The sequence below is a fragment of the Triticum urartu genome, chromosome 5A (assembly GCF_056163025.1).
Source record: "Triticum urartu cultivar PI428250 chromosome 5A, HENAU_Tu73, whole genome shotgun sequence".
Classification (NCBI taxonomy): Eukaryota; Viridiplantae; Streptophyta; class Magnoliopsida; order Poales; family Poaceae; genus Triticum; species Triticum urartu.
In genome coordinates, this window is record NC_141877.1 from 87,136,436 (window position 1) to 87,150,227 (window position 13,792).

At 44.8% G+C, this 13,792-nt stretch overlaps 1 pseudogene; it reads left to right on the plus strand.

Moving 5' to 3' along the window:
- The first annotated feature begins 2,887 nt into the window (after nt 1-2,887).
- Nucleotides 2,888-3,901, plus strand: LOC147970418 (uncharacterized; annotated as a pseudogene).
- The last annotated feature ends 9,891 nt before the right edge of the window (nt 3,902-13,792 follow it).

A 13,792-nucleotide genomic window follows, 5' to 3' on the forward strand; every position in this document is an offset into this window, starting at 1 on the left:
GCTCTTAGGTTAAGTCACATCTGCCCCTTCAAAAAAAAGTTAAGTCACATCTGGTTGGGCCTCCTACGCATTTTTCCTCCTCTGCGTTTTGAGGGTGTAAACACTACCCTCTAAGATGGCCCATTAAGGACAGTATAACCACACCTTATCCCTGCCCTCTCAGTGATTTGGGTTTTTGGCCGTCCATTTTATTTATTTGAGAGTTCCTGGCCGTTAGATTTAATGTGAAAAGCAATTTGTTTCGTAGTGTGGCTAATCTGGCCCAGCTGCCCTATGGGCTGCTGCTCCACAGGCCGAAACGAATGCTTCTGGTGCATTGCGCCTTCGGCCAGCCGGCAGCCCATTTGAAGGAGGTAGTCCTACGAGCGACCGGTCCATCCACTCCCAAATCCAGTCATGTTTATCCACTCGCCCAATCCCGATCAGATTGAGCTTGAGGGAACGAGACCGCCGGTCGACCCTAGCGATCAGAGGAGAGGAGCAGTCGGTGTGGCCGATTCCATCCATTGAAGATGGGGCGAGGAATGGGATCGAGACCGCATCAATTCCAGTCCGATTTATACACTCGCCCAATCCCGATCGAGCCTTCCCAGCGACCGGAGAGGAGCAGTCGGTTCCACCCATTGAAGACGGGGTGAGGGATGGAATTGAGTCTATCCGGTCGATCCCAGCGACAGAGGAGCGGAATCTGGGTCGAGGCAATCCAATCCAGTGCATGCCAGATTCAGGATGCCTTGCCTATTTGAAACCGCTCTTCTCTCCTTCAAGCTAGCAATCATGGCCCTCCTCTACTGGAAACTGCTCTGCCCTCCTTGAAGCTCACAATCATGCGTTTATTCATTCATGGCTGGTAAAGTCACAAACCTTCCTTATGCCCGGTGGTACTATATAATGTTTCCCTCCTTGGCTGTGTATGCACACCCTACTTCAGCATCTACATTCGAGCTGCGGCACGCCAGGATGGCGGTGGCGGCCCGTGCCTCAGGCTCGCCCACGAAGCGTGACACGAAGGCCTCCTTTGCCTCCTCTCCCTTCCTTGCCTCCCCACGGGGCGGCGGCGACGGCGGCAAGGACAGCGTGCTGCGCTCGTCCCCTCCGCTCCACCAGAGGTACCTATTAGGTTGATCTCTCCACCGAGTGGGCTCAATGGCTCATCGGGCCCTGATCTATTCGCGCCCTGATCGGGGGCGCCCAACCCTCTTACGGTTGGTGGGCCCCTGTGACCTACGATATATAAAGAGCTGGGGCCTGGGGCACACGGTACGAGGTTCACCGTGCCGCCAGACTCCCCACCGATATCCCCTTCCGATCTAGGGCAATCGCAGTGCTCACGGGAAGCACCACTGCCACCTCTCCATCTCGATCTCTCTGCTATCACCGGCCTCTACATCACCATGGTCGGCTCTGGATCGAGCTCTTCCCCACCCAAGGAAGGTAGGTTACCGGAAAGATCTAGCCTACACGATCAAAGTGGGTCAATCAATGGTATCAGGCCATCTTGGTTAGGTGATCTTCGGTAAAAAGATAGAACAGAGAAAGAAAGTTTACTCCCCCCGAACAACCCTAACCCCAAAACGAAAAAGATGGGAAAAGAAGGGCAAAGAAAAGGTGCGCCGCCGCAAGGCCGCGTCGTTCCTCTCGATCTCGATGCGCATCGGCAAGCTGAGGCATCGAGAAGAAGAACACCACCCCTTTTCAAGGGCAAAGAGAACCACCACCAAGCCGTTTGACGGCGGCGCGTTCACCCTCGTGGTGCTCGCGCACGCCGGCAAAGGGATCAGCGGGGGCGCTGTGTTTGATGGCGCAGGACCTCTCGAGTCTCTCCCTTTTTCTGCATGAAGGAGGAGGTGGTGGATGGGTGAGAGAAGGGGGAAGGGAAAAGGAGAGCACAGCGGGGCGCGGTGGCTCTCGCCGCCGTCGCTGGTGGCCGGAGCGGCCGACAAGGGCGCTGCTCTTTTTTCCCCGACAGAACAGAGGAAAAGAAAGAAGAAGGGAAAAGGAAGGGAGAGTAGGCGCACGCGGCGCGGTGGCAGTCGACGCCGACGCCGGCGGCCGGACCGGGCGGCAGGAGCGAAGCTCCTTGACTCCGCCGTCATGGAGCGAGAGATGCAGAGAGCGGCGCGGGGGAGGGGAAGAAAATGACTAGGGTTTCCCCCTCCCGCGGGCGCTGGCTCATTTTGTTCGAGCGAGGAGGATGCTGGATCGTTCGATCGCATCGGTTGGCTGCGCTGTGACCCTAGCGCCACAGATGGGCTACTGGGCCGAAAGAGGAGGCTTGTGGGCGCTGCCGCGCGAGCTGGGCCGAGGCCTCAGCTGCGGGCGGCCCAGGCCGAGTTTAGGCCAGCACGAGCGCCGCGCCGCGCAGGGAAGGCCATGGGCCGTTCTTTCTCCGCTACGGGCCGCGTGCGCTAGACTGCGCCGCTGCTATTTTTTGAGAATAGAAAAAATTCTGAAAAGAAAGGTTCATGAATTTTTATAAAGAAAATAATAAAGTTCATGATTTTTTATTCGGTCAAAGAAAAGTTTCTGTTAAGAGTAAAAATTCGTGAATTTTTATTCATGATTTTCCGCTGCGTAAATAATTAATAGTGCTCTTTTACAAAGAAAATAAAAGTTTATATGTAGTATTAAGTTTTTTAAGAGCATGTTAAAGTGATTATTAAAATGAATATGATTATGTTATTTTTTATGACCAACGTTGTTTAATAACATGATCATGTTTTATTATTGAAATTTAAAGGTGCATTTATTTCTAGTATTTTGCCCAACGATAATAAAGATTTAATTGCATAGACAATTATATGTTTAATTTGACCAACGTTAGATTAATGCATATGATTGTTATATTGATGTCACTTAAATTGTGATTTCAGGAGGCTTTCACTTGATGAGTTGCCTAAAAGAAGTTCCGACACTCAGAGGTGACAACCACACTGTGTGGAGGAAGAAAGTTGAACTGGCATTTGTGTGTGCTGATCTGGACTGGGTTCTGGATGAACCACAGCCGGTCAGACCTACAGAGCCAGTAAGAGAGACTACTGATGATGATGTTGCATGGGCTAAAAAGAGGGGGGATTATGCTCCTTTGGAGATGTCCTAGACAATCAAAAGTGGGTCAATGCAAATAAAAATGCATGGCCTTTATAAAGAATACAATTGAGAGCACCATTGTGGGCTCCATTGCAGAGTGCACTTCCGCAGGGGAGTTGCTGACAAAAATAAAGAGCCAGTTCACTGGCTCTTTAAAGATATATGCCACCCAGGTGTTAAAACAACTTGTGAAAGAACAATACACAGGTGGTGGAATAAGAGAGCACATCCTGAGGATGAGCAATATGGCAGCAAAGTTAAAGCCCATGGATGAGGATCTGGAGATCGAACCAAAGCTCCTGGTCCACCTGGTCATGGCTTCACTGCCAAAGAAGTTTGAAACTTTTGTTGTGAACTATAATATGTCACCTGGAACATGGGACATAGAAAAGACAATTGCTATGTGTGTCCAAGAAGAGGACAGACTAAAAGCTTCACATGGTGGAACACTCAACTATGTGAAGGATTACAAGAAAAAGAACTACAACCAAAACAACATAAGTTCTCCTTCAAAACCACAAGGAAAAGCTCCCTATCAGCATCAGCGTCAGCAACAGTCTTTCCCAGTGGACAAAGACACTTGTCTCCACTGTAAGAAGACCGGACATTACAAGAAAGACTACCCTGTTTGGCTGAAGTCCTTAATGGCAAAGCAAGGTAACAACATTGTTTCCTTAGTTAATGAATCCTTGTACACACAGTTTTCGAAATCTACTTGGTTGATTGACTCAGGGGCAACTGTTCATGTTGCAAATTGTTTACAGGGATTCCATTCGACCCGGACTACGCTAAGAAGAGAAGGAGGCATTGAAGTAGCCAATGGAATAAAAGTGGAAGTTGAAGCTGTCGGCGACATCTCATTGGAGTTAGCTGATGGATTCAATCTTCTACTTAGAGATGTTCTTTATGTTCCTTCATGTAATAGAAACTTAATTAGCGTTTCATGTTTGGACAAAGAAAATTATGAGTGTTATTTTGGACATGGCAAGTGTGCCATCTGGTATAATAATGCTTATGTGGGTAATGCTTTACTACATGATGAGCTTTATTTGTTATCACTTCGTGAAAAAGTGCATTCTGTATGCAATGTGAATGAACATGTTTCCACGTCGAATAAAGAACAAAAGAAAAGAAAGAGAACATTCGACTCATCGAAATTATGGCACTATCGCTTGGGCCATATTTCGAAGGGGAGAATAGAAAGATTAGTCAAAAGTGAAATTCTTCCACAGTTAGAATTCTCAGACTTAGCACAATGTGTAGATTGCATTAAAGGAAAGTATATAAAACAAATCAAAAAAGGTGCAATCCATAGCACAAGCACACTAGAAATCATCCACACTGACATTTGTGGACCATTTCCGGTGAAAAGTGTGGATGGATATGACTCGTTCATAACATTCACAGATGATTACTCTCGCTATGGTTATATTTATCCAATCAAAGAAAGATCTGAAGCGTTGGATAAATTTAAAATATTCAAAGCTTAAGTTGAGAATCAGCATGATAAAAGAATAAAGATAGTAAGGTCCGACCGTGGGGGAGAGTACTACGGTCGGCACACTCCATATGGCCAAGTCCCTACGGTCGGCACACTCCATATGGCCAAGTCCCTGGACCTTTTGCAAAGTTCTTACAGGAGACTGGCATAGTTGCCCAGTATTCAATGTCGGGTGAACCTCAGCAAAATGGGGTAGCTAAAAGGCGCAACCATACACTTATGGATATGGTGCGCAGCATGATGAGTTATTCCAACTTGCCATTGGGATTATGGATGGAGGCGCTTAAAACCGCCATTCACATTCTCAATAGAGTACCAAGCAAGTCGGTGCCCAAAACACCGTACGAGCTATGGACAGGAAGGGTGCCCTCCCTACATCACTTCAGGGTGTGGGGGTGTCCTACTGAGGCCAAAATGTTTAATCCAAACATTGCAAAGTTAGATCCCAAAACAGTAAGTTGCCACTTCATTGGCTATCTAGACAGATCAAAAGGTTTTCGTTTCCACTGCCCAGACAGATATACAAAGTTTGTCGAAACGAGACATGCAGTCTTCTTTGAGGACGAAATGATGAGGAGGGAGCTTGGTAGCTCGGAAAATTGATCTTGAGGAGAAGAGGGTGCATGCACCTAATCCGATGATTCAGGAGCCATTTTTCTCACTACCAGTTGCAACTCCACCCATGACAACTTTGGGGGTAGACCCAGAACCTGTCCGTCAGGAGCCGACTGAACCCGTTGTTGAGCATGAAAGGGAGGTGCAACAGCAAATTTTAGAAGAAGTGCCAGAAGTTGAGGCACAGAATGTGCCAGAAACTGAGGCCCTTAGAAGGTCTACAAGACCAAGAAAGTCAGCTATTTCTACTGACTTTAAAGTTTATAACATAGAAATGGTTCATATGGAAAAAGATCCCACCTCATATGAAGAAGCCATGAGAAGCTCTCATTCATCAAAGTGGATGAAGGCAATGGAAGACGAGATGAAATCGATGAGTTCCAAAGATGTTTGGGACTTAGAGGAAATTCCTAAAGGAGCCAAAACAGTAGGCTGTAAATGGGTCTACAAAATTAAGTATGACTCTAAAGGGAATATAGAAAAGTATAAAGCACGACTCGTGGCAAAAGGATTTACACAAAGAGAAGGGATAGATTACAATGAGACATTTTCTCCAGTCTCATGTAAGGATTCCTTCAGAATCATAATGGCATTAGTTGCTCATTTTGATTTAGAGTTACATCAGATGGATGTTAAGACGGCATTTCTGAACGGTGATTTAAAAGATGTCTACATGAAACAGCCTAAGGGTTTTATCATGGAAGGCAAAGAAAATATGGGATGCCGCCTGAAGAAATCCATTTATGGATTAAGACAAGCCTCTCGGGAGTGGTATCTAAAGTTTAATCAAACGATTAAAAGTTTTGGATTTAAAGAGAATATTGAGGATAATTGCATTTATGCAAAGTTTAAAAATGGGAAATATATTTTCCTAATCTTGTATGTGGATGATATCCTGCTTGCTAGTAGTGATGTTAGTCTACTACAAGAAACAAAGAAATACTTATCCTCAAATTTTGACATAACAGATCTTGGTGAAGCATCATATGTTTTGGGCATAGAAATTCACCGAGATAGGAACAATGGAGTCTTAGGACTATCGCAGAAAGCATATTTAGAAAAGGTTCTTAAAAAGTATAATATGCATGCGAGTAAAGCCACACCTGCTCCTATAGTCAAGGGCAATAGTTTTGGGAAATTTCAATGTCCCAAGAACCAGTACGAGATCGATCAAATGAAAGCAGTACCATATGCTTCGGAAGTTGGCAGCTTACAGTATGCACAAGTGTGCACTTGCCCTGACTTAGCTTTTATCACCGGGGTACTCGGTAGATATCAAGAGAATCCAGGCATGGAGCACTGGAAGATGGTAAAGAAAGCATTGCGTTATGCGCAAGGCACAAAGGACTACATGCTAATATACAGGAGAAGTGAATCCCTAGAGATAAAAGGGTATTCAGACGCAGATTTTGCGGGGGACAGAGATGATAGAAAATCCACGTCAGGATATGTCTTCACTCTCGCTGGGGGAGCTATTTCGTGGAAAAGCTCCAAACAGTCGATAGTTGCATCATCCACGATGTATGCAGAATTCATAGCATGCTTCGAAGCCACGGGGCAGGCGATATGGCTAAAGAAATTTGTACCCGACTTGAAAGTGGTAGATTGTATTCATAAACCACTAAAGATGTACTGCGACAACCAACCCGTGGTATTCTATGCTCACAACAACAAGTCGAGTAATGCTGCCAAAACAATAGAGATAAGGTATTATGTTGTGAAAGATAAAATTCATGATCAAACTATAAGTCTCGAGCATATAAGGATAAAGGATATGCTTGCGGATCCACTAACAAAAGGCTTACCACCCAATATGTTCAAGGAACACTTAGCCGGCATGGGTTTAAGGGAAAGCCTTATGATTCCTGGATAGGGCCAAAAGGAACAGAATTTGTTTCTGAACATAACGTATGTTGTAGCTGTATGATTCTATCGGAAATTAAGCTTTGACGATGAAACATACTCTATGTACCAATATGTGATGAAACAAATAAACTAGAAAGTATAGAGTTAAAAGTAAAAGTTGAGATCAAGGGGGAGAATGTTAGGTTGATCTCTCCACCGAGTGGGCTCAACGGCCCATCGGGCCCTGATCTATTCGCGCCCTGATCGGGGGCGCCCAACCCTCTTATGGTTGGTGGGCCCCTGTGACCCGCGATATATAAAGAGGTGGGGGCCGGGGCACACGGTACGAGGTTCACCGCGCCGCCAGACTCCCCACCAATATCCCCTTCCGATCTAGGGCAATCGCAATGCTCACGAGAAGCACCACTGCCACATCTCCATCTCGATCTCTCTGCTATCACCAGCCTCTATATCACCATGGCCGGCTCTAGATCGAGCTCTTCCGCACCCAAAGAAGGTAAGTTACCGGAAAGATCTAGCCTACACGATCCAAGTGGGTCTACCAATACCCACTCCCTGTCCCCGTCCGCGCCCCCGTCGCGCTCGAGGACCCCGGTCGCCATCGGCCCTGGCCTCCTACCGGATCCCGCTCGCCGTCCTCACCTGCCTCCTCCTCGGCACGCTCGTGTCCGCCCCTTCCGCCTGGTCGCACCTCGCGAGTCCTTGTCCCATCGATCTACGTTGCATCTCGTCGGGATCCGTCATGCTTACTGAAATTCGTGGTTTTATTGGACCATAAAACGAGCCTTACCTGTGCGGCAAAGATGGGATTCGGCTCCAGTGCCCCGGGGCAATGTGATGTTGAGCTCAGCGTGCATATAGGGGAATCTTTGTGCGGAAATCAGTTTTAACGCTCGGCATATGGCTTCCAAGATGTGGATTCTCCATAGAGAGTTGCTTACCTGAACGGTGACAACACCAAGCCAAGCCCGCAGCGATGAGATCTCAGGCAAGTGCTGACACTGATCCCTCTTTAGAAACACGATGAAAGATGTTTCATAAATGTGACTATCTTCTCAGTGTACCTTTTTTCCTGTTGTGTCTTCATGTATCTTGAATTCCTGATACTACTGCAAAGACAATATGTTGCCAGGGTAGTTGAATTTTTTTTCTTAAGACCATAAGCAAATTGAATAGTTGACCTGCTAGACATAGTATATTTGGTAAGAAGATATTCCAAACGTAAGTTGGGTGGCTGGAGAAATAAAACGTGACTGACTGACTTTGGGATGAGGATAATCATTTGTAAGAGCACAAGTGGAAAAACAACCCAGAAACAATATACTCTGTCTACATTTCTTCTTTAATGGCTGCACCTTTTACAATGAACCTTTAAACCAAAGCCGGATACAGAAGCAATCAAAACTGGCCGATGATATCATTTTTCTTTAACAGAAACCAGGATGCACTGCTGGTGGAGAGAAGTGCAAATGCGGCGGCAGCAACACCTTCACCGGACAAAAAGAAAGCTGGGAGGACAGGAAAAATACAGACGGTAGAAACTACTGCTGATGACATGGAAGGAACCTCTAAAGCTGCTGATAGCAAGAGGACGGGCCTCCTGAATCAGCTGATGGTGCATCACATTATCTCGGAGATGCGTACATATCTCCAACATTTTCAGGGTTTTGATCTGAGTTAGACGTGACGAGAAGCAAATTTTGCTTCTTATACATGTGCTAAAGAGCTCTAGGTTTACAGTCAGACTTTGTTTCTCCCTTTGTAATCCCTGAATTTCTGATTGACGTTCTGCAATCAGATGTGATCCGTCAAGATGAATAAAATGAAGAGGGCAGTTCTCAAAAAAGAAAAAAAAACTGATGGTGCATCGCAGTTGCAAGAGTTCTCCCAGGTAATAGTGATACTCTTGCATGTCTGTGCATGTGTTTTTGGTTTACCTGGGCTATTGGTAAGTTTGGACGTTATTTAATTCGTGCAAGTGTAGCGACACCATTTTCCATGCTGGTTTGTTTTGGTAAGCCTTTTTAATGTATAAATGGAATTGCTGGTCTGCCACTTCCTTACATATATCTTTCAGCCTGGTTGCTCTTTAACAAAACAAGCAAACAAAAATGAACAATATGATTACAACATATCCCCACTGCTGCTTGTATGGTAGTATTTAGTATATCATTATTTGGTATTGCAACTAATTTAATCATTGTTAGGACTGTTGTCCTACGAATGTGTGCCCTCCACAAGAAATAGCCAGGTGCATTAGGCTGACATAATTCTTTTTTGTTTCCAAACATGGTGGCTCTTCGGTAGAGGCATTTGAAGATTTCATTTATGCACCATGAAAGCAATCTATTTCTTATTGCCTATTATCTCATTATCTGTACCGTTTAGTTGTATTTACTATATAAATTGTTGTGTATACTATTATACCAAGTCAATTTATATGTGACCTTGCTTTTACCGATTGTATGTGTATATATATAAGATTTTCTTGGACTACCAACTAATGTATGGTTATGGTACTAAAAAAACTAATGTATGGTTATGTTTAAGCAAGTTCAATTATTTCATATGGCCGTATATTTATTAAAATTTCTACCATTTCATTGTACAAATAGATGGGCGCAACAACGCGCCATCAATGATCTAGTTATTATTAAGGACAGTAAAACTGAGCCTAAAGCGAGCTCTCTCATGCACTCAGCAATTTCGGCCGTCAGATGCATCATTTGGATTGTTTTCGGCCGTCGGATTATTGTTTCAGAGCGAATTTTTCACGACTGGGCCAGCTGTCCTGATGGGCAGCTATTCTAGAGACTTTTTTCAAGGCCTATCGTTGATTGGGTTTCAGTGGCCCATTCAGAGCGCTCGATGCTTCCTTGCCCATTTATCATCTACATCCATCCAATCGACGGTCAGGTGAGGACCAAGCCGAGGCGACGCTAGCGAGGGAACCGGCGGTCGAGGGGATCTAGCGGACGCCAGCCGCGCGAAGGATCCAACGCTCGAGGGAATCGGCGTCGTCTCTCCTGATCTGATGGTGGTGAACGGTGATGGAAGGAGGAGTAACGGGCCAATGGGCTACCGGCGACAAAGGACTTGCGGTGGCGACGGCGGGACTCAACAGATGAGTTCCGGCAGCGAGCTAGCAGGGTTGGGGTGGAGGACTCAACTTCTTTACTCAAGGTACGAACTAAACCAAGTGACATATCCCTTTGTTTCTTAATCTCCCCATCGGCCAGACGAAACCTTTCATAACTGCTTCATCTGATGTCTCTACTCTGCCAGATCCTCTGCACCCACCCCTGGTGCTGCTGCCGCCGGCAGAAACCCTAGCAACGGCGGTCTCGCCTGGCCGCGCCCTTAATCTGTTGTACGCACACCCGAGGCACCGAGGATGACGCCTCCGCGAGGTTGCCACGATGAATCCCACGACAGTGTTCCAGGTACTACCTAAGGGGGCATGCCCGAATTGCAGTGCCTCACGCACTCATCGGTGATGGTGACGGAGCCGTCGGCCATCAGGGTAGGAAAGCACCTCCGAGACGAGCGAGGGGAGTTGAGGTGCGCGAAGCGATCCAGAGGGCAGGTGCACGAGGGAATCCAGCGCGACGCGCATTAGCTCAGGCGCTTGAGGGGAGCCGATCCTGCCGTCGAGGGGTGTCCAGGCGACGAGGACTACAAATGCCACGGACTGGTTCTGATCTGTTGGTTTGGAGGATTCTTGCGGGCTAGATATCCATATTTTGACAACCAGCACTTCAAAACAATGAAAATACGATCTTCTCAGGCTGATAGCATGGACATGCTTCCCACTTTAGTAGGTACTTCTGTGCCACTGATCGATTTCAAGTAATACAACAATTCTACTGTCATTTTTTTTCTTTTTGTGTCCAGTTTGCCTATCATTCTAATCACACTGTCAGTATTTCATATTCATGTTCAGACTTGCATACTCTTATAAACTGGATGAGTATCTGTTTTGTGCGTTCATACTCAGATCTCTTGATTCTCTAGACAATGATGACATAGGTAATTTTAATTGTGTTTGTGATTTCTTTCATGGAAATTAAAATTATGTCTGCAATATCTCCAATTGATTCATGGGTATCTTCACTAGTTGATTCATTATATTAATTTTAATTTTCCAGACAATTAACATTATGGCGTAGTTGATTTGTGGTCTGCCATATTATCTCCAGTTCTGAGATTTGTCGATGCAGTTGACGTGCCTCAGTCGAATGAAGTGAAGTCGCACATAACATAGTTAAATAGTCTCATTCAGATTTAGACTCGGACATGGTCAGTGGCGGACACAGGAATTGAAGTTAGCTGAGGCGAACATTTAACGTCTATTTTTTTTGGCACAAATGCAACTCTATTCAACCAAAACTCATACTCTCTTTGTTCCTAAATATAAGTCTTTTTAGATATTCCTATGCGGATACAGAGCAAAATGAGTGAATCCACATTGTAATATATGTTTGTATATATATCCATATGTATTTTGTATTAAAATCTTTAAAAAGACTTATATTTAGGAATGGAGGGAGTAGCATTCAACAACAAAAGAATAAAAAAGATTTTTAAAACTACTCCCTCCGTTCCAAATTACTCGTCGTGGTTTTAGTTCAAATTTGAACTAAAACCACGACGAATAATTTGGAACGGAAGGAGTAGTAAACTACTAACATAGACTCTTGTTGCTTGAAATGATCACTTATGCCACAATATGATCCCATTTTAATTTCCAAACGAGCTACAAAATTGATTGGGGAACGGCTGGAAGCGATTTTTCTCTATCGATTGGGAATTTCCTTCCCTGTCTCGATTGCAGTACAGATCAATTGGGCACTTGGGCCTGTACAGTGGGCTGTAGTAACTAATAAACGTAGCCCAATCCACCAGCGGACCAGCCCAAATCTCTTTCTCCCTCAACCCTTCGATGCAGTCACACAGAAACAAAGAAACAGCGCCGCCGCCGCTGGCTCGAGCTACAAAATTGATTGGGGAACGGCTGGAAGCGATTTTTCTCTATCGATTGGGAATTTCCTTCCCTGTCTCGATTGCAGTACAGATCAATTGGGCACTTGGGCCTGTACAGTGGGCTGTAGTAACTAATAAACGTAGCCCAATCCACCAGCGGACCAGCCCAAATCTCTTTCTCCCTCAACCCTTCGATGCAGTCACACAGAAACAAAGAAACAGCGCCGCCGCCGCTGGCTTTTTTGTTTTCTGAACTTCTGATGCCTGCCGGAGGAAAGATACGTAGGTGGGGTTCGATACTCCGCTGCCGGCGACCCGGGGCGGCCGTCCCAACTCGCCCCAATGATGGGTCCGCCACTGGACATGATGTCATCTCATCTGTATATAATCTTACATTGCATATTGTGGAAAATCTGAATGTCTTTTCACCACACGTGTGTTGATAATCCACAACACAAACAAAAAGGTATAAAAAGGTTGATTGCCAATTCTTTTACTTTGTCTTTGTCCCTTTTTCTATGTTCTTTATTTATGTCACTTCTAGATAATTGGTATAATAATTTTAGGTCATGGCTTCACCTTATGAAAATAAATCTTTTGTAGAGAAGATATTTCAACCGAGGTATCTGCTATAAAACTTTGGAGATGGAGCATACCTGGAATATTGTGTTCTCTTCCTGAAAGTTTTCTCAAACTATTCATAGACAATGAAATGAAACTCAATTATTCAATTTCCTTGCGATTCGGGGTGATTGAAACAAGTATCATTGTATCTGTGTTTTTCCCATGCGATTCAGAATGATTGAAACTATTATATTTGACTGTGTCCTACCTTTTCAAATATTGGATGGGCTTAAATTCTTACTACTTGGCTTTCTTAGGGAAGAATGTGATCTGGTGAATTTTAGCTTTATCGAAAATATTTGTGGATGATAAAGTGGGTTTGAGACATAACATGTCACGATGTTTCTACTATTATTTCTTCAAGTGCCTTCATGTTGTAGGCATATGTAGTTTCAGTGGTGCACTGTTTTTGCCTCAAATATTGGGAAATGATAATGCAACCAATGTCGAGCTCCAATATGGTTTCACTATTGTTAATTTTTGAACAAACACAAACTACACTCAACCATATATGTTCATGTAAATATTACTTTCATGTTTTCCATCCTTCCATATTTACATAATTCCTATCATTATATTGTAAAAATAGACGGACACAGCGCGCGTCATCAATGATCTAGTCTATTGAAAAAACAACCCAGAACGATAACACAAGCCCCCGCGTTGTTAATCTAGGCGACATGGACAGCGTCCCGATCTTCAATGCCCTTGAATCCCAAAATCACTAGTTGAAGTACTTGTTGCAAAGATCACTTGAATTCTCTTTGAAGTACTTGTTGCAAAGATCACTTCAACTCTCCTGGGAGTTTTCCTTTTTTTCGTACATCCGTTTATTCAAAATGTTTTATCTCTCAAATCGTGCGTCCAAATCTCGAACCGCTTTCACCGTTGGATTCCTCGTGCCGAGATCTTCAAAATTAGATCTTATGTTGATAGGTTTCGACGAACTTTTTTCACGGAAAAAACCGGACGAAAAAACCCAGACGAACCGAATCGGGAGCACGGGTTTTTTCCCTTTCCGAAAGAGGCACGCCCGTGCCTCTCACGAAACCATAACCGTGCCTCTCGCGGAAGCAAAACCGTGACTCTCGCGAAAGAAAAAAAAGAGAAAAC